The 26761-nt window shown below is 30.2% G+C and overlaps 1 protein-coding gene across 22 annotated transcripts in view; it reads right to left on the bottom strand.

Moving 5' to 3' along the window:
* The window catches only part of LOC134707504 (thrombospondin type-1 domain-containing protein 7B-like), a 163356-nt gene that overhangs the window by 99462 nt on the left and 37133 nt on the right, over window positions 1-26761 (bottom strand). For 14 of the 22 annotated variants that reach the window (XM_063567288.1, XM_063567290.1, XM_063567297.1 and 11 more), the window contains 3 exons: window positions 9989-10057; window positions 7316-7387; window positions 3459-3529 (listed from right to left, as the gene is read on the bottom strand). The gene's annotated coding sequence lies outside the window, so the exon portion shown is untranslated. Of the gene's footprint in view, window positions 1-3458; window positions 3530-7315; window positions 7388-7713; window positions 7855-9988; window positions 10058-15750; window positions 15831-26761 lie in introns of all 22 variants that reach the window. The other 8 variants (XM_063567300.1, XM_063567301.1, XM_063567302.1 and 5 more) reach the window with 3 other exon arrangements.

Raw genomic sequence — 26761 nt, 5'->3', positions numbered from 1 at the left:
AGAAAATAACATTTATTACGCCAATAGAAGAAAGCTGAATTCCTAACCTGTAAAAAAACTTTTCTTGCCTGTAAAATCATGTGATCAGAAAAAATTGAAAAAAGTCAGGTTCTACAAGTTCAGGTGATCATTTCAGCCTTAGTGAATGTTTGATAAAATTATCTCCCTTTAGTTTAAAATCATTTTGCCTGTGTGAAACCTCATTTCTAGCTTTTAACAACATATGACAGATTGAGAGCAAGAAACAGCGTGCCTTATTATCCATTCCAAGACTGTCATTGCAGGCCAGACACAAACAATTAAAATCTACAAATCAAAGAAAACAGGCAGGTTTCCATATACTTTTGATAAAGACTATGTTCGTTGGTTAGTATATATGTAAAGTTTTAAAGGTGTTGTAGATAAAAGGGTCTAAAAAAGAAATTACATGATGAGACAAAGTGATTCTTGTGCGCCGACTCCAATAAAACTTTTTAAGTATAGACATGTGGATGGATAGACAAAAAGTATACAATATATAAGACTTTTTCACATTCAACCTTCCAAGTGAGACTTATAATTTCAAGCAACAGGTAGCATGGCCAAGGACACACTTCTTTTAATGACTTTCAACCCAATTACTGGAAACTGCTAATTGAATAAGTAAAAAGTAAATTAGATGCACCAGATTTACTGCTGTCAACCACTTAGATAAGTTCCTGACAAATGTATTACACAGATCTTTACTCACTCAACTTGATCATCTTACACAGATCTTTACTCACTCAACTTGATCATCTTTAATTCTTTGGATTTGCGCATGCCATTTTTTAACAGATGAAGTTTTCATATAAATGTACCAAGCATGAAAAAACTTTCAAAGTTCAACAAGGTCACACCTTCTAACTTATACTGTACATTATAAAAACTCAAATTTAAGATTGGTCTCACTTTTTTAACTTCATTGTTGAACATGTTATTGCTGTACTAACTAATTCATCTAAACACAAAATTTGTTTTATCAGTTCATAAAGCACACCAATATTTGGATCTAACTTTCAAAATGAAGACAGCTACATATAAATTGGTAAATGTCCATAAGAAATCTATTGAAAATACTTCTCTTTATTTGACAGTAAGAGGTTTAATTAATCAAGAACAAGAACTCTTGCGTCAATCAAATTCAAGCTTCTTACAATGCCATATCGCACAACTGTGTCAATGCCAATCCAAAGAACCATACCTCAATTAAATTTAATTTAGCGTTTCTTGTATTGCCTCTTTTTGTTAATAGTTAAAATCTGATGCAGTCTGTGCTATTCTATTAAACAGGCAATGTATGAAGACTTCATTAGTTACATAAGATCCTTTAATTATCATCAACATGCAAAGCAAACATTTTTCTGCAGTTTAATACAGCGAGTGATAAACGAGGGGGAATAGGAACGTAGGCCTAATAACTCTTTATTAGACCGACATTTCCTTGTAATGTTCATGAAATAAAAATTAAAGTCAGATTATGAAAGTCACTAAGGAGCAGTGTAATCATGTAGTAGAATAGAAAAAGGATATTTGATTTAAAGGTGTGTAGTATATATTTCCCTAAAGCATACCAATAAAAAGTCATTGAAATAGATAGGAAATTATTATGTCAACTTAACGCTTAAAAAAATACACATAAAATAAGTTTGATGAAATACCTAAAACTGAAATTTACCTTAAGAGAGAAGAAAGATACCGAAAGGGATATTCATAACTCATACGTTGGAAAAAAACTGACATTGTGTTGACTTAAAAAAAAAAATACCAAAAGAAAAACAATAGTACACAAAACACAACATAACAAAGTAAAAATTAAGCTACACCCAACCAAAAAAAAGACGTGATCTCTAGTGCTTCCGAAGGATAAGCAGATTCTGCTTCACATGCAATATTTACTGAAATTTCATTAAAAAAATAATAACAAGACAAAGGTCTTCATGAGGGAATTAGTTGTGTAAAACTGATAAAAGGCAATACTCCAAGATACAGAGCAAGAACAAAGAACTTAAAAGTCAATACAATGTCTTTAATCAGCCATTTAAAGAAAAATGAAGAAAACCACATCAATGTAAGTACAAAAGAGTAGATCATAAGGACAAATACCATTGACTTCATTTTTGACAAATAATCATATCTGCAATGCAATTACAAAATAAATATAGCAAGCAACAAGTAATTGTTTGATTCCTTGCTTTAGACAGGCACAAAATAGCAATGATGTTGTGTGTAACATATAGCTGCCAGTTGTGGAAACTCAGAAAGCCATCTTTTGGTTTTTAAGTGGTTTGTTACAACAATGGTACAGTGGTGTAATATTTGGGGTGGCAGTTAGGAACCTTGATTTATGTTGTTATTATGGCACATTTTTCAAAGCTTAGTGTGCAGGTTTCATGTTCCAGTTTACACAGGAGGTCAGAGGAATTGTAGTTTTAAATATTTTACAATGGTGTCAATTCTCAAATGTTATTATTATTATTTGTGTTTAGACTTTGATAAACCTCTCACTTCTCTCTTTATTCGAGATTTGTTTTTACTCTTTCATCCTAAAAGGGTAATACTTTTATTATTCGCAATTACTGCAACCGTACATTTTGTCTCGGAATATATTTCTATTACAGACTGGTATTAAAATAAAAGTCTATTATGCTCTATACTCAATAGAATATAGTAAAATTCAATAATATCTAAATTCATCATGATAGCTTTGTTCAAACTGAGTTTCCATTAAATAGTGATTTTAAAAGTCATTGTAGCTGGGAAATGTAAGAGAATAAATTGGAATGTCAGACGTCTTCCAAGAATAGATTTTACAATCATTACAGCATACATGTAACTACACCCTGATATATACCAGGGGTTACAGTATGATTATCAGATTCAAAATAACAAAATTAAATACTAAAGTGGCTGCCTGTCGAGTCAAGTTTTGTGACAGAAATGTCTAAAACCCTATTAAATTAGCAGTTTTGTATGTTATTTGGTTTACTGGCATTTGTAGAAATTTTGGTGTAAAACAAGTGGCAAGTAAAATTTTTAAAATTAGTTTAAATCATTCATCTTATTTTAAAAATATATTACTTATCTTAATGATATGTTGAACATTTGTCATTATAATACTAGATATGATAAGTTATTTGAATCCAACAAACGACAAGGCAAAAAAAGTTATCTAAGCCAAAACCATCAAAATATTGTATCTTTTTTTTTAAAAAATGCCTATAAATTTGCTCTTTCTAATCTTTTAATTAACGTAAAACATATTCCCATTTTCTTGATAGTTTGTACTCACAGAAAGTGTTCACTTTCCAATAACAAGCTCAAAAGCTTCTTTAAATGAACATGAAATCTGAGTCTGCTGATGTATATCCTCCATAGATAAGAAGACAGAATGTCAATTTATTTCACGGCTCTTCACAATCATTTTATTTGTGACTTACCTCATAATCTGTTGAATGCTCCTCAATTATGTAAATATTTCCATAAAATAATCCAACACTTAACGCAAAATCTGTAAGAAAACAATAAGCATTTAATGTACAGTTCCTTCTATTGATTCCGTAATTTTGTATGTTCTGAGCAGAAATGGAATTAAAGACAATAATAAGTCAAGCTGCCAATTAGGACTCGTTGTTATCACGTTATAAAGGCAACCAATTTCTTACATAGATCTTAAAACTAATGATCTTTTCAAATTTTACGCAACACACTTCAGCCAATAAAATTACTGATTGAGTTTCTTTGAATCCTTTTGTAATGATTTGTTTCAAATTTTATCAACTATAAAAGACATTTTGTGTTTCAGATAGTAGATTTCAATCTTTTATGTTTCATGCTGCAAAATATCTATGAAATTGAAAATAAGATATGACTATATATAAACATATGACAGCATGTATGACAGTTTTATAATGTTATTCTCAATGCAACAATGCCTGTGATTGAGGACAACTTTTATTATATTTAAATAAATCTGACATCTATGGCACAACTTCAAGGAACTGTCCTATACAAAAGAACTATCTACTTTTCATACTAATATTCTCTAAGGAAAAGATAAACACAAACTTAAAATCACTTCTTTGTAATAGCAACAGCACAAATATCAATAAAAGTACAACATTGTGTTATCAAATAGAGGTTAAGAAAAGAGAAGGTTTGTCCAAAAACTGTTGATGTCACATTCTACCATGTTCTACCATCCTCCCTTTATCAAATTTAATATGGAAAAAGATTGATTTCTTGGTGTTATTAGTTCAGAATGAACTCTTTTGCAATCATGTAATATATTACAAGTTTCAAATAGAAATATTTATTAATAACAGAAAATCATTTTCACATCAACTACTTTCTGTATTAGTGATTAACTTTGGCAGAAGAATTATAATGGTAGGATTTTTTTTTCAACCTTAATAAAAAAAAAAACAACAAGGCATTCCTTTTTTGTTAATATTTCCGAAATTCATGAGTTGTCACAAACATTGAAAGGAGAAAGTATGATAAGGTTACAATTTGTTTGGCCCTTAAATTTGAAAATTAAAAAGTACTAATATTACATCAGATGTTCATTGAACAATAATCTGGCAGACATTAGATATTTGTATCTTTTTATATATCCATTGCATATTATTATTTGTGTATTTGACAGCTTGCATTTTCTAGCTCTCATGTGTGTTGTCATTAATAAATGTGTCTGATAAATAAAACTGAATTTCATAATGAAAATCCAAAATGTACTATGCAATGGATATCCATTCAGAATTAGGGTAGTATGAAATACGCCTCTAGGAATGAGCAATCATATGCAACAAATATACTTTTGGCAAATAAACCAATTATGAAATTCTTGTATCATGTATACATGTTCATGTAGATTGTATAATTATAACTACTGCTCATGTTCATAATTTAATGCAGTCCCAGACCTGAAGTCAGATGTTCACACCAGGAATAGTTTGTAATTAATGACACATCATTACTGAGACTGCACTGATAACATTAGATAAATCAATAGGCTGTATGAAGGATGTCTTCCCACCTCTGGAGATAAGGAAACATGAAATTCACAATGGAACCTCCAAAAAAGGACAAAGCTATAATTGTCTCATGCTAAAATAGTTAATAGAAGAAATGACACTTTTGCAATAAAATTGAGAATGGAAATAGGGAATGTGTCAAAGAGACAACCCAACCTGAAAGAGCAAAAAACAACTGAAGGCCGCCAATGAGTCTTCAACATAGCGAGAAAATCCAACAACCCAGGGCTTGCTACAGCCAGCCTCTAAAATAAATGTGTACAAAAATTTTGGAAAACTGATTTTGTCTATAAATACTTCATTTCATATACATTTTCAAATTGAGGCTAAATTTGAATGTAAAGAATAGATAGCTTTTGTATTGCAGATAGAGTTAAAACTTTTGTTTAAGTTTGTTGTTTGGTTGCTGTCTTATTGATGTATATTCCACATCTCCTGTTATCATATTATAACAAGGAACTGCTTGAATTCTTGAAAACTGTTAAGAACTGTATGTTGAAAGCTAAGCAAAAATAATACCAGATATCAATCCATAAAGGACATTTAAATGTTCTAAAACTGTGAGACCTACCAGTTATAATTCAACCTGCACACAGAGTGATTATGTATAGAATGAGAGGGGAGCTATATTATACTGCAGTCTGCAGATCAACTTGGTCACAAGATGTAGTTGTTGAAGACAATTATGATGACACTGCAAACAGTGTCAAATAAAGCTTTTCCTTCAATAACCAAAACGAAGTCAGTAAAAATCAGGTAAAGTATTATTTGTAACTTATCACTTTGATAAACAGCTATATAACTCATTCCATACTTTCATAGAATATTCTATACCAGCCCAACCCTGTCTGATAATGTTAAATGTATTTGTTGAAAAAAATCTAATTCTAAATGATTTCATGGGATGGGAAAATAAATTGCACCTGAAAAACAATGCAATTTGTTAATACGTTTCATTATCCTGTGAAATAAAAGTCTGAATCGCCAGCATTGATTTCCTTTTTAACAGATGTTTTTGATTTGATGTGGGTTTTACAGAAATAAACTGACCCTCGTAAAATGTTTTACCAAGCCAAACTATGTATAAACAGTGTAACAAACAGGGAATGGTCAGATCTAATATAAACGTCCCACAGAAATAGAATATAAGCAAAACAATCATAATCCAAGGTTACATATCCAATTTCAGCTTCAGTGAATTCCTGGAACATTTGGCAAAATTTAAAAAGGCATGAATTTAATTCAGTATTTTATGTAAACTGATTTTGATTCCCTTATCAAATTTTTATATCAAATTAAAAACCAGTAATGTTTGTGAAACACATGCAATTATTGATACATGGTAGTTAACACCAGATAAAACCCATAAAATTAAAGATGTGCTGTTTTAATTGATTACCATATTTTTTTCATATTTGCCTTCTTTCAGGAAACATGACAACTGATGGCAGTTTTGGGTGTTTTAAGCAAAATATGAGAATATTACAGGACTGTGGTGAATTGTGATGGCCAAACTATCCATCAAGTCCAAATGATGTGGATGTTAGTAACATAAGTTGGTACATTTTAACTTATAATACATGTATAACCCATAACATACTGTTAGCCAAAATTCCTATGCCACCTGATTTCATATAGGATTAAATTCCAGTTAATTCATAAAGTTTGCTTTTTTTTTTATTATTGCGGGGGAAAAAATGGTTAGATCAAGCGATATCATGTTTCCCAGTTTAAATTTTGATAGCATTATTTTTCTTAAAATCGTTATTTGCATGCAAAATTCCCTGAAATCTTAAAAAAATAATCTCAAATATCTATAATACTAAAATAACATGGTCCATTTGTCAGCCGTCATGGGGTAAAAACGACAAATCAAAGAATTCAACTTTATATATAGCTAATATAAGACAATGGTGTTGATTAAAAATTACACCACTCCAGACCCTTTTGTTTCCCCCATAATTAATATTGCCAATAATTAACATTTAGTTTCCATGTGGAATCGGAACAGAAACAGAAAGATTTTGAGAGTAGAGAAAACTGTGCATCTTATTATCAGCATGACTTTATCAGATGACAATATCAATACTAAATATCCAGGCTAAAATAAGGCTTATACATATTTATATACTTTAATTCAGTCACGGACCAGCGATTTCACGATTTCACGGGTGACTGTTCTAGTTGAAAGTTAAATTTTCTGAACTAACAGTATACATTTTTTTCTAAGAACATTTGCAATTGTGTATATGGTACCATACCTTTGAGATTTGATTAACTAAAAATCCAGCACCTTTATAAGAATAATCCTCTAAATATGGGTTTCAGGCAATCTGAAATTAACAAATAAATGTATAATACCTTATATATTTTCAAAACTATAATTGAGATGCCAAGAAGCTCAATCTATTGTTCAAATAACACTTTTATGATCTCTTTAAATCCAAATTACAAAGCGTTTTTCATTGATCACAAACCAATTTCTTCTTTTAAAACGCAATATATATCTCAAACGCATATATTAGAATGCTGTACACAAAATGACAATCACAAGAACTTCTGTGCAGTACACAATAACACCAATACAAATGTCTATTTGATTGCTGTTTTTAGTTCACAAAGACCTATATTTTTGTGTGATGATGAAAAAGCTATTTACCCCACAGTTACACAATGATGCTTGTCTACCTAGCATATGTCATTAATTAGCCTTAATCACTTTCCCTTGCTCTCATGTCCTAAGAAATATTCCACCACTAGTTGCATACAGCCAAAAAAGTTTCTTCTTTTCTCTGCATGGCTGCAATGCCATTCAGAAAATTTCATCCTGATGCAGTACATGGGATTTCTTAATAACACAGCAAGTGGTTTTTCACCCCTGTATCTACCCTTCATTGAGGCAACTTAACCTCTTGATTGTCGTTTCCTTAACACCAAGAGTTACAAATATACCTTATAAAAAACTGAATTTTTAGTGTAAAAAGATCACTTAATATCAATGTTACCGTTTCAACAGCATTAAAATTTTAAAAGACTACATTCTTGTAATTTACTTGTGAATGCATGTGTTTTTATAACATCATATCATCAACAGGCACTTCAAATAAACATAAACTGCAATTCTACTTATTATCTACTTAAATATCTACATGATAAGAAGCCATTTATATTTATTTATTTCACAGCTTATCTGCAGTTTATGCAATATATTACCAGGTAAAAAGATATCTAACAATATATCTACCAAATATACAATTTTTATAGTACTCTGTAAAAATAATGATTAAAAAGGTAAAAGAGTTGTCTCCCTTACATGGTCATAAAAATATATGTCTATGTTCTTTTTATATTTGACTTGTTTACGATTATAGTATGTAATCAGGGACTTTCTATAATGTAGAAAGTCCCTAATGTAATGCAGTAAATATTATAGGTATTTTTTTTTGTAATAACTTAAATAAAGCAGTTTGATTAAATTAGATTGCTTACATACTACACATTTTTGGAGTAACCTCAAACATATCATTGCTATGTTGAATAAGAAAAACATAAGACTTGATATTTTGTGGTGAAACAATCACATGGACAAGAAGCAACTCGAAGTCTTATTATCTATAACTAAAGTGTGAATAAATGTATCTGAACTATTTAAACATTAAAGTACAAGGGGTGGATCCAGAGGATCCCTTTATAATAGCAGAAAGAAATTGCTTTTAGTACATTTATTTGAATTGCACTGAACATTTAATGTTAATACACCGAAAGAACCACATTAATGTAAGTGCAAAAATCAGAACAACCCAGGTTTACAGATTTACAATTTTAGAAAAAATATATTGCAGTATTTTTTAAACTGACCAGACATGTACTGTGTGCAATGTCACTTTATGGAATACAAGATTTTCATTCTGCATGTACTAAACCTTCACTTTTAACTTTTCGTGTTGTGCAAAGTAATTGCAAGTTTGTAACTAAAATTGTAAATGTAAGTATTTGCTCTTGCATCTACAATGCACAGAACCAGATAAGATGTGAACATCAATAAAGTCACAGATTCTTAACAGCACAATATAAACAAAAACATCAAAAAAAACAATTGCTTAATTTTCTCAATCAAAGAATACATGTATATAGATGTTTTTAGAACAATTTTTCAACATAAAATAAAAACATTCCATGTGTCTGTCTAAGTCAGTTAAACAGTATCTTTCATCTTGAGTTATTTTTTTGTGTTTTTGTCTTGGCTTTGAAATACAACATATTTAAAGATACATGTAACAGGGTAACTAATTAATAAAGGTCATAAATTATCACTACTTCTGTATAGGTAGTCAATCAGATTTGATGGTGTATGTTATAACAATCAAGTTTTCAAAATATTCAGAACCAAAAAAAAATCCATTTAATTTAAGGGCTAAAACGGATAAATATATATATGAATCAATTAATTCTATGATTGAGTTAAACCTTTTTCTTTAAATATTGTATTGATGATCCTCAAATTACTGTCTTCATTTATTGCCCATCTATTGTGAAATTGAGAATGGAAATGGGGAATGTGTCAAAGAGACAACAACCCGACCAAATAAAAAAACAACAGCAGAAGGTCACCAGCTTTCTGGATAAGACAAAAACACTACAATATGTTTTGTTTTTTTTAAATGTGACCGTTTCAAATGGTTCAGTGTATGCAGAGAAAATAGCCCTCTATAAGTGTTCACTGATTACAGTTGTGACATTACAAAAAGGGTATAGTGGCCTTTAGCCAAACGAGGTTAAACAGGAACATATATATTGTTAGATATTCTGTTCCCAGGTTAAAAGAAGTTAGAGAAAAGTCAGACTTTAAACAACCTGTAATATTTTTTTTATTTATCAATCACAAAATAATTTCATGACATATTTCTTTTGGAATTTATGGTGTACTGTCTTACCTGAATTAGTAAGTTAATATCCTTTTAATGTCCCAATCAAATCTTTATAAATCCAAACACTTCTCATCACTGTAAATATAAAATATTTTACATGCAATATAATCACTTCTGATATTGATTATAAAACTGATGATGCCTTGTTGCTTTCCTACCTTAAAATCAACATTAAGTAAGATGCCAGTTACCAATGTGGCTTTAATTAAGCAAATTATTATTTTTACCAGAAAACATATATAATCAACAGGCATTAAGTCCCCCTACAGACATACATAAGATATGAAAAATGATGATAATAATTTAACAAGATACAGTAATATAAATCTTTATTGATATCTCCCGAGACTACATGAAATATGAATACTTTTCTTAACAGGACATGGTCTTTATCATTAAAGAATTCTCTAAAGACTTAAATAGGTAAAGCTCTTCTTATTTTCTAGCAATAAAATGGTTTTAAGACAGAGACAAAAACAAAAGATAAATAAATATGTCATTTTTTTCTAAAAATAATCGCAGATAGTCACGATTACCTAAGGGAAAAATTAGTTTAATAAAAAAAATGATATTGAACAACAATAAAAAGCTTTAATGTTATAGAGTTTTGAATTTGAGTGGGTGTATAGAAATTTTGGTGTTTCCAATTAAATATATAACCCCACCTAAAGTAATAATTGTAAGAGCAAAACAACTGTTAGAATCACTCTTCGTCTCTGAGGTAAAACTATAGAAAACCAGAGGCAATTCCAGGGCACCCTGAGGAAAGGGGGAGGGGTCCACCCCTTTAGTGGGAAAAAATTTAGTTGATTATGTAGGGAATCACAGAAGTGTGACTTATATGCAATATATTTTTATAACAAGTCCTTAATCATTTTTACTTCTGGTCCAATCAATGTTTTGAGATCAATTCACATTTTTTTCTAAATCATAAACATTTATTACAGCTTAGGAAATTAAAAATAGAACAATATACTATTTATAACGGGAATTACTTATTAGCGCTTATTCCCTAAGGTTGATTTGATAAATACATCATCCGCTTTTCTAAGAATCCATAAGAAGATTTCTAGGCATCAAATCCTGAATGTCAAAAACAAGGACAATTGTTCTCATCTTCCATAAAATTCTCTGGAGAGCTTATAAAGCACCTGTTTTGTCTCGAAAAACATTTAAGAAGACTACAAAAGCTGAAGATTAATAGGTTTTTCATGTTTCTATGTTGATGATTAAAAAATCTTTAGCTTGTCTAAGAAAATTGTTTAGATAATATGTTTTATGACAGTATAATTGATAACTGCAACTTTGACCTGTGGACACAGACATAGAAAGTTGAATGTTATTTCTGATCACTGATATATAAGGCACATCTTTCAAATTTTAAAAGTCTGAACATTCTCCATGAAGCATACTAAGCAGTGGCAAGCGCAATCATTTACATTTTAAGTTACTCATCTCTTATAGAACCCTTATAGTAAACACCAAGATAAAGAACAGCAATAATAAAACAGTCTTTGCTTTTAAATTCTGATTGTGATGATTGCTGTAAATTGAGAAATTTTACAATGTTCGTATGTAATATATAATCTGATTGCATATCCAGTATCCTTAATTCATAATTTACTTTTATTCATCAATAGCCCAGTGGTTGTAGTTTGTTGCAGCTTGCTGTACATCATATTTGTTCGTTTAATTTTTGTACATAAATCAGGCCTTTTAATTATATACGTTATCTTGTTTCTCAATGGTGTTTTGCATTTGTCATTTCAGGGCCTTTTATAGCTTACATAATGCAGGAAAGGCTTTCGCTCAATGTTGATGTCCGTAAGTGACCTATAGTTGTTAACTTTACATCAATTGATTCCTGGTGGAGAGTTATCTCATTGACAATCATTTACACATCTCTTTTTTTCTTTATATAATCACCAAAATATTTGAAGGTTATTTAAAACATTTTAATTATTTATGAATGAAAAATTAATAGAAAAGTATAACAACAATACCTAACCTGTGAGAATCCAGAGAATTTTAAAAAATACTTTTGTCAGTAATTCAAAATGACCACAGGTCTGAATATTTTATTTTAAAAGAAACAAAATAACTTACATGACTTTAATAATACAAAAGTAGCTTCCAGTGAAAAAATTACCTCTCTTATTCAAATTAATGCCTATAATGAACTACTTTTCATTATATTTAACTCATCTTTATCTTGACAGCTATCTCCATACAACTCATCACAGATAACATGCAGACTGAAATATTCATCCCATGTAACAAGCTACGCTTCAATAGTTTAATTAATAAAACATATTTTCATGCTGCAATCATGAAGTTTTTATAGACATTTTTCTCTATACAATTGATCAGTCTGCAGATATTTCTATTTCTTAAAACTGGTATTTTTATCAAAAATCTCAAATGCTCTCACAAATTTTTCTTTAAAATCAGAAATCTGCAGAGGAAAATCAATTGTTTTAAACTGAAAACTTGAAACAGCTTGAAAAATTAATTTGTTTTTGAATATTTCTTTGCAGAATTTATGAAATATTGTATTCATTATAAATTGTTTTAATATGAGAAAAAATATTGATTGATCCGTGTATTAATTCATTAACAACAGCTTGAAACTTATTAATTTCCAATTATCAATGCATTTTCATCAAATCATTTTTTTTTTACTGTTATTGTAGAGAAACAATACAATACGGAGCAGTCAACAGGACAAGTAAACTATTGGATTCAAAAAGTACAACTAAATAGGAAAAAAATGAAAAACCTATTTTCTAGAAAAAGACAAAGTTCAATAAATGGGAGCAGAGTTACTGAGTTATATTAAGTGATTTATCAAAATACATGTATACATAAACTATAGCTATAATGGTTTACTTTTACCAATTGTGACTTGAATGCAGTGTTGCCTCATTGATCGTACTCATACCACATCTTCTTATATCTATTAGTACTTTTATTTTTTTTAAACTGTTGTTAATAAGTACATGTATTACAATAATGCTTTGCAATTTTCCATGGTACTATTTTTAACAACTGTTTGTCCAGAGTAATTAAGTTTTAGCAAGTCAGAATATTTAAAAAATCTATCTGTCAAAGATATTCAAAGACATTATATGAATATTGCATCAATTATTCTTTAAAAAAAAACATATGATTTATTGTTTATACAGAAGTATAGATTTACATATGAGGCAATGAAGAATTCTTTCATGAAAAAGCTCTTTATTGTTCTTCCTTATTTCAATATTCCAAGGTCTTTGCGCCACAGCATTTTCTGAATTCCTAATTTCCAAGAGACAGACTTGTAAATTACTCACTATAATTATATTTTCAAATGTAATCTATTTATTTATTGACTTCATTTATTTTGGAATAAATTCACTCAGAAAAGTCAAAAGTCAAGCAGAAAATGAACCATTTAAAAACATTGCTTTTTCGTTTCATAGCAGACTAATGTTTTATGCTTTTTGATGATGTTAAATATTCAATTTATGAGAATATCAACTTTTCATCCAGAACTTTGATGATTAAATGGATTAAATCAGCTCAAATTTAAGAAATCATGTATAGTTTTCAAATGCGTCGAAGAACAAAATTTATTTTACCAATGACAGAATCTTGCAGAATCCATTAAAATTTATTCCTATCCCAAGATGTCTTTTAAGATCTTGTGTTGGTAGGTTGATGTATTAATTGTCCTCATACTCATGATCAGATGTACAAGAACTGTCAAGAAGCTTATATGACAAAAACTATCCTCAAACTTCAAAATAATTCCATAACTTTTTTCTTCACGGAACAACAGAAACAATGTGATGGCAAAAAAGGTCAAAAAGTTGCAATTTTAAAATACATCTAACACCTACAAAAAAGGCTCCTAACACAATTTGAAAATGGGCTCCAACACCTTTTAAAAAGGGACTACAATACCTTTTCAATGAGTGCCCAATACCTTGTGAAATTGTGTGGGGGGGGGGGGGGGAATAATTTAACATATAATATAAGAAAAGTTGAAAAAATAAATGCTTTTCAAACATGAGAAATTATTTTTTCCCATGAACATCATCTGAAACATGATATAGAAGAAAATGATCATCCCTGTATTTGGATTAATATAACCTTTATGTATACAAATATGAGACAATAATTAATCTTTATATTTCATACTTATGTCATAACATATAAATCAATCAAATATAAGTTTGGTAGATAATTGATTTTATGCAAAGTTATTTCTACATGATTCTTTTATTGAACCCTATTAAAATCATATTATTTTACAAATTACATTCTGTTCATACAATATATGTCTTGTAATATTTTCAATAGGTAACTGTACTAGTTTAGTAAAGGGCTATATTGGATATCGTACAGGTAATAGATTGCATTGGTGACACCTTGTGTACAATAAATGCTCAGCTTCAAATACAAATTTTGTGTCTCAATGGGAATAAAATCTAATGAAAACTTTAATGAAATGGTATTACTATTTTTTAACCTGTATCATCAATGTTAAATAAAAATACCAACAACAAGCCTAACAGAAGACTGAGAAATTTTATTCATTTACATTCTCATGATATGATGCTTCCCCTTCTAGTGCAAAATTTTGGGCAAAAAAGGTATGTGGACAGTGACAACTTACATGTTACTATCTTATTATAGTGTCTATCTAACACACACAACATCCATGCAAAGGCCCAAAATGTAAACTTCTCTAAAAGAGTAGGCCCAGTAAGACCAGTTTTTGGCCCCAAAATATAGAAGTTTTATGAAATTGTTAAAATGTACATTTTTAGTTTTTATTGGAAAGAAGAATGCTTCTGCTACATAAATATCGGCTATTTTAGACAATACAATGCACATATATCAGGTACTAGCATCATTAAGTCATGATAAATTACTGAAATCTTCACAATTTTAGCATTTTAGTTAAATTTTAGATGGTTTTTGTCTTAAATGAAAGTGACAGCAAGTGTTCATTCTTAATATCGAGATGTAAGTTGTATTTGATGATAATACATAACCTATATAAAGGTCAAGGATGAACACGGATACGGCCACTTTCAATTTTGAAAAAAAACCATCTGAAAAGTGACAATTGTTCAAAATCTTTAGATGAACCTGAAATTTGAGGCCAAAATTGGCCCTCACCGGACATACTCCTTTTCCCCAAAATGGTTGCCCTTAATATCATTCTTATGTGAGGATTATATGAGTAAGTTGATTTGTTTTTTACCCTCTTCAAAATCATTTTTAATTTCAGAGATGAGATATAAAATCAAATAAAATACTTCCAAAATTTTGTAAGAATTAGCTGTTACATTTAAAACAATGATAAATAATCAATATACCACCAATATGTTGAAAAATAGTATCAAAGCTTTCATTACTCCGTCTAGGACACAAAAAAATCTAAATTTTTTTCTTCAGATTTAATCTGAAAACTTTGATCCTAAAGCTGGTTTTTTTTTAACACAGATTTACGATCAAGTGAAGCAAGCAGCTCTGTTTGTGAACTCTAATCAGACTACTGTAACTTAAACTCTTTTCAACAAGATTTACAAAACATCCAAAGCAATAAAAAATGTCAAAGGCCAGAAACTACAAAAGTGATCAAAAGTGACCACACATAGGATTAACAAAAGAAATACATGCAATTAGTACATTACTTTCAGATCACAGGATTTTCACACAGAAATTACAAACTAAAAATGACTGTAATTACAGGCTAGGTTTTCAATTCAATTCACCTTTTCTGTTTTCATTCCTTTTTATTGACTTAATTGATAGGTTTATTCCATTACTGCTTTGTTCTTTCTTTGCTATAATACTTCAAGATCAAACACATGGTTATGAGGATATTTTTGTTTTTTATCAAAGGAATTGGTAGTTTACATACCAAAACAAACTACATCAAATTAACAGATTCTACCCCTTAATTAAACAGAAAATTCATTTCAAAGTTTACCAATTACTTCTTTAATAAAATCTTTATGACATGACTGTTATAAAAATCAGTACAAAACTAAGAAGATTTAAATGAAAAAATCATAAATCTTCTGGTTTGTTGAAATCTATAACATTTAGTTATAAGTACATAATGGGAAATTAATGTCTCCCAAATTCCAAAGAATAAAAGAGTTAAGTTGTATTTTGCATCTGCTTAGCAAAATTTATGAGGATCCCTTTCATGTAAAAAAAGAAAAACTTTTCATCTTGAAAAACAAAAGCTTAATAACAATTTCAAGCATTTCAAGTATTCCGGTATCCAAACATTATAAGGAGCAATTGAGGGCTTGCCATATGGTGTCACTGACATTGTCAATGAATGTCCATTGCTGTATTGTCACTGCAATATTCAGTGTCATTTTACTAAACTTGTTTTATTAGATTTTCATGACCTGAAGTTTACCCCATATGCTTTATTCAAATTTCTACATTCGACTTTTGATTGCCTTTTTAAAATTTACAGCTGTTTTCCCTACAGAAAACCACTTCATGACACTCTAAAAATACATTTTTACGAAGATCCTAACATTGGGGTTTAGAAAGTAATATTACAAACTTGACAAACAGGAACATGACAGGTGATATCAGGAGGCAGTTATAATCTCAATCCTTCAGATGTTGTAGGAAGTTCTTGTTCATTTGATTATTTTGTCTTTGAATTAAGCTAATTAAAGGGAAATAGCTGATGATTTTTGCAGATTATTTGGAGTATCAAAAGTTTGTTAATTTTGCAGTTAAACAAGTCGGGTAACATTAAAGACCTATGTTTTACTGCATGGTCTACATTTTTCTTTAATATGTCATACAAGTTCCTCAAATGTTTGAGTATTTGACTCAATATGAATATAATAACGTTTCTATTTAAGTTCTCATAGTACCAGTATTAAGTCAATTCTTGCATAAAGCTATAATCAATAGAATCACTAAGATGATAAGATCTATATTTTTCTAATGGCTATCAAAATGATTCTGTGACTTATTTTAAGTGCTTCGGTACTTAAGCTTGCATAAGCACATGGTTATTGGACTTCCAGTATTAAAAAAAAATTCTGTGATTATTTAAAGTACGATTGAACAGTACTTTAAATCTTGAATTAGCAGTCATGGTATTTGGACTTCAAGGATTTAAAAATGAGATTTTATGAGTATTTGAAGTACATCAGTACTAAGGCCTTCCCAGGTCTTCCAAGAATAGAAAAAAACCTTAGCTGCATGCTCACATGTCAACAGTTTCCATAAATTATCATTAACTGTTTTAAATACATTCTTTGGCAGAATATGCTGTAATATTACTACACGATGTCTTTGATCTTTGTTTATACACATACCAAAATCACCTGCATCAACTGACATAATTATTTTCTTATTTTCATATTTATTTTCATTTTCTAATATAATTAATTTACTTTTCAGAGGATTTCTAGATGTTCTGATCTGTCAAATGATTTTGTGTTTAATATTTTAAAGTTATTTACTTAGTTTTATGTGGATTTAGTTAAATATACCAACCAGATATATTTTTAAATTTCAAATTGAAACGACTCATAAAAAATACATTTCTTATTTTCTACTAGAAATCACCTTCTTAAAATTGTTTATAGTATTGTGAGTACTTAAAAGCTTAATGAAAATAGATATGGTACATAAAATTAAATATTTTTTTTTTAATAAAATCCACCTTAGAAATTTATTTCAAAATTATGGTAAATACAGAAATAATATAACAGAAGAATTGTAAGTGAAAAATACCAAACTGAAATGTTGCCAGCCAATATATAAATGTGAAATCAGTAAATGCTGGAGAACAGCTATCAAAATGATAAAATATACAATATTTATACACTGTAGAAAATGTGAAAAACAATTGTGGGAGCTTTAGAAACAGAGAGAAAAGCCAGGCTCACTGAGCTTGTTCCTGTTTCATAGCAACTCTGCTTAAAATAAAATCTTTGTGTTTTTCCAACTAATGTTTATAGTTTGTTTTTATATTGTGCTGTAAGACAACTGTAAGGAAAGGATTGAGCTCAAAATCATCTCAAACCTATTATCTAATGTGCCTACACTAAATCAAGATACTCAAGTAGTTCAGTGATTGTTGTTGAACTTGAAGTACTGTGGATTCATTTATTTTCGTGGGTACCAATTTTCATGGATTGAGGAAAACTTGCATGTTCGTGGATATTTAATTTCATGGTTCTATCAAAGTCGACATACAAGCCTACGGAAAGATTGTCATTCGTGGAACATTTAATTTCGTGGTTAACCTGTACCCACGAAATCCACGAAAATTGGTATCCAACGAATAATAATGAATCCACAGTATTTGTTTTTTGTTCATTGTCTTCATTAACTAGGCTGCCTGTGTTCTCTTTTGAATCGTTACATATATGGTATGCTGTGGTCGTTTGTAGCTTGCTAATACGGTATGGCTTTCGCTCATTGTTGAAGGTATACAGTGAACTTTATCTTTTTTATAAACTTTATCTTTTTGGTCTATGGTGCAAAGTTGTCTGATTGGCATTCATTTCACATATGTATCAACAACCATTATTCATCACATGTATGTTTATAAAAGATCAACTTTTGCACCTCGTGCAATCATGCTTACATACTACTACAAAGTTTATGTTATTATGACCTCTAGTTGTCTTTTAGTTTTTTGTCCTTGTGTTGCTGTCTTGTTGACATCTACCCCACACCTCTGTTTTTATTCCTACTTATTGACCTCTAGACTTTTAGGCTTAAACTTCCTCTTGTTTTGCTCAGTAATAATAATTGGTGTTATTCCCATAAATTTTGTATCACTGATTTTAATTCTAAATTTACTTTTTTATTTTCAAAAATATCTTAATCCAAGAACTAATCTAGCATCATACACGTAAAAGATAAAAAAAAAAGTATGTGATAAATTGTGTATATTTTTGTAAAAATAAATCCCATTAATAGTCTATCAGCAGTTTCCTACTGTCACAAATAATTACGAAGCACAATAAATAATTTACTTTTAACAAATTTCCACATGACCTCATGATCAGTTTACAATCCATTAGGTTTTGTCTTTCCAGCAAAGCTAAATATGGTAACAGTATTTATGTTTTAATGTACAAATTATTCCACAAAAATTAAAACTATAAACAAGGCTTATAGGGAATATAAACTCATTTGCTTTTGCATTTCTATCTTAATTTTCAATTTTATTTTGTATCTTAAAAGCATACCTCATCAAACACTATCAAATTTTTACATCAAAATTCTAGTAAATTTCATTTGAATAATTTTGTTAATATTTTACTTGTGGCAGACAGTTTAATCAAACAAAAAGGAAAACAGACAATGTCTCATCGCCAATCATTGGCAATCATACCAAGTTTTCTTGTTTAGAACAATATCAAGACTGGACCCTAAGCAAACAACCAATCATTTTGCAGCAGACATTTTAAGGTAAAACAGAGGTAAAAAAAACAATTGTTTACTGCACATGTGAATACTCAAATAAATCAACCAGTTAAAAGCTTTTTGTTTTTATTTACTACCAAAACTAACTATAATTCCCTACCAAATGTCTCTTAATATTTCCTTAATCCATTATTTCTAGGCTACTGGCTCTAAAGATTGCAGACTATGGTATCCCTTGATAATTTTAAATAGTGAAATAAATAGTTATTTTATAACTTCTAGGTGTTGAAAGCCTGGTCAAGTTAACCAAATATAAATCAATTGCTAACTTTCTCCCTAGGATACGGTGTTAATGTGTACTTTATGGTAAGATATACTACTCAGTCCCATCACTTTAAATTTATAACCTACTAAAGGATGCTTTTCATTACTGCCTTGTATGGTTTGTATCAAAGCAATACATTTGCAGCTGGCCACACACACTTATTTTAGTGTTTGGATCCCTGTTGATAATTGTTCTTATTTGAATGAGATTATCTGGCTACTTTCTGCTCTACTTAAGGTGGTACCCAACACTTTCACTAAAATTAATTTGGCTTGTTTAATTTTCATAAAATTTTGACAAAGTATTTACTTTGACCCTTTTACAAAAATATAAAAAATTCAAAAAATTTGAACCAAGCCTTTTGTCAGAAAAATTACACTGGTTATATAGCAGTTTGACAAACACTTGTTTTGGTCATTGAGAAGCTTTATATTGCCTTCACAACGCAATGTATTAAAACGTTTAGCTGATATTATAGAGTTATCTCCCTGTAGTGTTAGATACCACCTTAAAGAGGTCTGCTTTAGCTAGATTTCCACATTCTAATTCTAAGATCTAATACAAAGCTCATATTTCAATACTTAAAGAATGCTCCTACCCTTCTCAGAAAAAAACATTTTCAAAGTCCCAACAAAAATGGAATATCATTATTATGATTGATAGTTTAACTTCCTATGAAGCCAGGTGACAATTTTTCTTACCAAAGGTTTTAACTCCAATGCAAAAGTTAACAAATCCAATTCTTACCCTAATACAATGTTTGGTTTCCCTATGCAAATGAAAAAAGTTAATTATTCACTTATCGACTTCCAACCTCTTGAATTCCTCTGAGTGATATCAAAGTTAACTAACAACACTCTTTGGAGTTCCCATATAACCTGAGACTTTACTTTGTGGTCCTTCAGGTTGAATATCATTATCAGGATTTGAACTTACATTTTTACATGGTAGTACATGTACTCTTCAAAGATAAGAATTTCTTTAGAAATTAGAAGAGCCCTGAATGTCTGTCAAACATAGGAAATCTACCTAAGACTTGTTGATTGAATAACTGTAGTATTTCCAAATATAAACCATCGACACAGATAAATATGTCTCAATTATCTGTTTTTCAATAGTACAGGTACAATTCAAATGTTGAAATTCAAATAGAAGAACTTTGAACAGGAAAACGATGCAAAACTTTCAAAAGCAGTTAAGGTCAAGGAACAGTAAATGGGCTATGTCGCAGATTTTGCTTAAAAATTGCATACAACCTTGGCTGGTTGAACTACAACTGAAAATTGAAAAAAAGGATACATTTATCTCTTTTATTATCTGAAAAGTTGCAGGTTGATTTCTTTTAATATGGGTGAATATTGTATAGAAAGCACATAAAATCGGCGAAAAACATTCTAAAATTTGTCTTAAAATCGCCACATCTCTTATTCTACTCAATAGATTTTTCTTAAAAAAACTATATATAATTGTTGACACATAAATTTCTGTTTTAATGATATAAAATAATCATAGGGTCACCAACTTCGTTTTTTGTCGAGCCTGCGACTTTAGTTGCAGAAAGCTCGACATAGGGATAGTGTTCCGGCAGCGGTGTTAGCTCACTTCTTAAAAGCTATATATTTTAGAAGGTGGAAGACCTAGATGCTTCATACTTTGTATATAGATGTCTCATGTTACGAACTTTCCGTCAGTCACATGTCCAATGTCCTTGACCTCATTTTCATGGTTCAGTGACTACTTGAAAAAAAAGTTAAGATTTTTTGTAATGTTAAATTCTCTCTTATTATAAGTAATAGGATAACTATATTTGGTATGTGCGTACCTTGCAAGGTCCTCATGTCCGTCAGACAGTTTTCACTTGACCTCGACCTCATTTCATGGATCAGTGAACAAGGTTAAGTTTTGGTGGTCAAGTCCATATCTCAGATACTATAAGCAATAGGGCTAGTATATTCGGTGTATGGAAGGACTGTAAGGTGTACATGTCCAACTGGCAGGTGTCATCTGACCTTGACCTCATTTTCATGGTTCAGTGGTTATAGTTAAGTTTTTGTGTTTTGATCTGTTTTTCTTATACTGTATGCAATAGGTTTACTATATTTGGTGTATGGAATGATTTTAAGGTGTACATGTCTATCTGGCAGATGTCATCTGACCTTGACCTCATTTTCATGGTTCAGTGGTCAAAGTCAAGTTTTTGAGTTTTGGTCTTTTATTTTAATTCTATATGCAATAGGTCAACTATATTCTATGTATGGAAATATTGTATGATCTTTATTTCAGTCGCACAAGTTTTATTTGATCTTGACCTTCTTTTCATGGTTCATTGCACAGTGTTAAGTTTGTGTGTTTTGGTCTGGTTTTTTTAATCTATAAGCAATAGGTCAACTGTAATTGTTGTATTGAAGAATTGTTAGCTGTATATGTCTGCCTGCCATTGTCCATCTGACCTTGACTTCATTTTTATATGGTTCATTGCTCAATAAAATTGAGAATGGAAATGGGGAATGTGTCAAAGAGACAACAACCCGACCAATGTTTAGTTTTCTTGGTAAATGTTAAGTTTATGTGATAATTGTAATAAAGCTATATAGTTAGCACTATCAACATAATATCAATGATAAGTAAAGAAGGCGAGACATTTCAGCGTGTGTACTCTTGTTGTCTATTAATCAGTTTATAACCTTGTTAGTAGTGAAAAACGTCAAAAATCAACGTTTTACGGCTTGCAACGTGATAACGTTTCGATTATTTCAACGTTTTGTTGAATTTTTTCACAAAGAACGCAACTTTGAATGATGTATACCGTAAACACGAAGTAGGTGACCCTATCTTTATTTTGCATCATAATAACGGAAATTTATGTATCAACAACATATAGTTTTTTAAGAAAAATCTATGGAGTAGAATTAGAGATTTGGCGATTTTAAGACAAAGGAGTAGGTCCGGTAAGGGCAGATTTTGGCCTCAAATTTCAGGTTCATCTAACGAAAGATTTTGACCATTTTTTAAACACTTCAGTGATTATTACAATTGATTCAATTAGTTTATGTGAATGATTTAAACTACTGTTGTCAGTAAAAACGATCCGATTCAAGCTCAAATGTGAAAAAATCTACCCAATATGCCGAAAAATGTCACTTTTCAGGTGTTTTTTGTCAAAAATGAAAGTGGCCGCATCCGTGTTCATCCTCAACCTTTATATATGTTATGTATCATCATCAAATAAAACTTACATTTCAATATTAAGGATGAACACGAATGTGGCCACTTTCGTTTTACACCGAAACCGTCTAAAATTTAACTAAAATGCTAGAATTGTGAAGATTTCAGTATTTTAGCATGATTTAATGGTGCTAGTACCCGTTATATGTGCATTGTTTTGTCAAAAATTGCCCATATGTATGTAGAAGAAGCATTCTTCTGTTCAATAAATAACTAAAAGTTTACATTTTAACAATTTTGTAAAACTGCTATATTTTCAGGCCAAAAAATGGTCTTACTGGACCTACTCCTTTTAGAAGGGTTTTCGCCGATTTTATGTGCTTTCTATACAAATGTTCACCCATTTTGTAAGAATTCAATCAGTAATATTTCAAATGATAATTGAGATAAATGCATTATTATTTCGATTTTCAGTTGAAATTCATCAAGCCAGAGTTGTATGCCAAATTTTACTGAAATCTAAGACATAGCCCATTTACTGTAACTTGACCTTAAGTGACAGTTTGAGAAAATACTTTCAACATCCTAAGTCTCACATTTGTTACATTGTAATAACAATTATCTCTATCTAATGAACCTATGAATCTATCCAACTCACTCACTGTAGTTAAAATCTTTTGTAAAAATTTACAAAATTTATGAAAATTGTTAAAAATTTACTATGAAGGGCAATAACTCCTTAAGTGGTCAATTGACCATTTTGATTATGTTGACTTATTTGTAGGTTTCACTTTGCTGTACATTATTGCTGTTTACAGTTTATCTCTATCTATAATAATAAGATAAAAACTGAAAGCTGCAAAAATTTTTCTTAAAATTACCAATTCAGGGGCAGCGACCCAACAACAGGTTGACTGATTGGTCTGAAACTTTCAGGGTAGATAGACCTTGACCTAATGAACATTTTGTTTCTGTCAGATTTGCTATAAATGCTTTAATTTCTGAGATTTTAGCCAAAAACTGCATTTTACCCTATGTACTATTTTTAGCCATATCCGTCATCTTTGTTCACAAGCTGGGTCATCAAACATTTTTTTTAAACTTGACACCCTAATGATGATTGTGGACAAGTTTAGTTAAATTTGTCTCAATTGTTTTTCAGAAAGGAAGATTTTTGTAAAGGATTACAAAAATTGACAAAAAAATGACAAAAATTTACTATAAAGGGCCGTTACTTGTTCAGAGGTCAACTGACCATCTTGGTTGATTGGCCAGGTCACTGGACTCATTTTTTAAACTAGATACCCTAATAATGATTGTAGCCAAGTATGGTTAAATATGGCCCAGTAGTTTCAGGAGAAGATTTTGTAAAGATTACAAAAATTTACGAAAAATTGACAAAAATGTCTAAAAAGGTCAATAACTAGTTTAGGGGTCAACTGACCATTTTGGTCATGTTAACTCTTTTGTAGATCTTACTTTGCTGAATATTATTGCTAGATACAGTGTGTGTCTTTCTATAATATTAATAGTCACGATAATAACCAAAAACGGCAAAATTTCCTTAAAATTACCAATTCAGGGGCAACAACCCTACAACATATTGTCTGATTCATCTGAAAATTTCAGGGCAGATAGATCTTGACATAATAAACAAATTTTCAACCATGTCAAATTTGCACTAAATGCTTTGGTTTCAGAGATATCAGCCAAAATCTTCATTTTACCCCTATGTTCTATTTTTAGCCATGGCGGCCATCTTGGTTGATTGGCCGGGTCATCGGACACATTTTGTAAACTAGATATCCCAATGATGATTGTGGCCAAGTATGGTTAAATATGGCCCAGTAGTTTCGGAGAAGATTTTTGTAAAGTTAATGACGACGGACACCAAGTGATGAGAAAAGCTCACTTGGCCTGAAGAGCTAAAAGGCACAAGCATGAGTAAAAATCTGTTGTTAAAGTGTCAAACCCTGATTTATCTTGTGCCACAAGTATGAAGTTCTTTTTTAATCAAAGTTTATATTATTCTACCAAACCTAAATTTCCCAGCCAAAACAATGAATGTGATTGATAAAAATTGACAAAGAGCGAGTCCTGAAGGTTTACTAATTGTAAAAACAGAAGCTGTATAAAAGATGCTCCTAATTCAATTGTCTTTCTGAATTTATATGCAAATTTCTAACTTCCGAAATCTGTATCCAAAATTGTATTATATAATGACATCAAGTGTCTCTTGCTCAGCAAAAATAACTTGAATATAAAGCATATTAACACTTGGAAAAAAATATAAAGCTCTTCTAACAGTTCAGTGTAATTAATTTATTAATTCAAAATAATCAAGACCACTTTGGAATTTTGAAAAAAAGTACCAAAACAATATAAAATTTCATTAAGAGTCAAACAATATCCCAAAATGGCAATTATCTCCATTAAAGCATTTCCATACCATGCTCTTATTAAATTATCTATCCATTCTACTGATTGACATCTGATTTGATCATACTTGACATTTTAAACCCATCTTTTTTGTCTACATAGCGGAAATTAAGGTGAAACATGAAATTTTTCACTCCGACTTTTTGTAATATTAGAATTCCCACCTCGAACAAAAGCTTCCTCTTTGGGTTTCTATTATCCTATAATCAACTGAGCCAAGATGAATGTGTCTAAGGCTATTTAGGGTTTCATCAGAATTAAACAGTATCTCTCTCGCCAATTTACTATCATACATGATGGGTTTTAAGTTCAGAAATGGACATTGACGCAACAACTGGCTACTTAAAGATATTCCTAGTTAAAGATTAATAAGGAATTTCATCAAATACTCTTAATTCACTGCCAATGTCTGACTTTCGTTATTGATAGAGCTAATTTTTTGTCATTTACTAAGCCATAAATCTTAAAAAATACTAAAACACAGACTACAGTGACTGGACATGTGCATAAAATTGACATAATCGGGATACTATCAAGGCTACAGCCTTGTTGCAGCAGTTTTCATGTAAATCTCAAACAGTGGAGTGATTTTCATTCTTTGGATAACAATTTTCATAAATCTAAATTGTGTCAAGGTTAACTATGAATTTTGACTTTCAACTATGAAAAAATTATCTATAGCATCATTATGTCTGACATTAAAGCCAGGCAAAAAATAATATGGACATCTAACTTTAATGAAGCATAAAATTTAGGTCAGATGGACCTGTTCTCATCTTCTTAAAGCAAACTTACATAAAATCCATAACTCTGTCCCACCAAGATCCTCCCTTATTATGCTGTATATATGTCAGTTGTACCAATCATCATAACCAGTATGCTATATCTTTGGTGCCCTGACTGAATGCTGAAGAGTTACAGTGCATATAACGGCACCTGATTTACACTTACCAAACTGTATGATTGGGGGTTAATTAATATTCAAGTTTCGAGTGAGCTCCAAAATTGAATTTACTAGTACTAAATAGTAAGATGGTTAGAATGTTCACCATACTCATTATGTATTCTGGATTTGACCGCAACTTAAACTTATCAGGATAATTGAAGCAGTAAAAGTGCTCCATGATTACACTTTTTTGGTCACGTTGGATGTTTTATTACTGCAAGTGCACTGTTAAAGTTATTTACTCTAAACAAGTAAGTATGAAATTTTGGTCAAGCAGCCTATTGTTTATGAAAATTGTGATCCAAATAATGCTCATTACAACTCATAGAAAAAAAAGCTTGTATATAAATACAAATTACATAATGCTTTATTTGGCTAGACAAAAAAGATAAATAGATATTACTAATTATAGATTCATTCTTCAGGCAGTTCAGAATTATTTTAGTTCTTTGATGACACTTCATCCAAATCATAATATTTA

Source organism: Mytilus trossulus, chromosome 2 (assembly GCF_036588685.1).
Source record: "Mytilus trossulus isolate FHL-02 chromosome 2, PNRI_Mtr1.1.1.hap1, whole genome shotgun sequence".
In the NCBI taxonomy this organism is placed as follows: domain Eukaryota; kingdom Metazoa; phylum Mollusca; class Bivalvia; order Mytilida; family Mytilidae; genus Mytilus; species Mytilus trossulus.
Note: the sequence above shows the minus strand (reverse complement) of the source record. Positions and strands in the feature narration are given on the sequence as shown.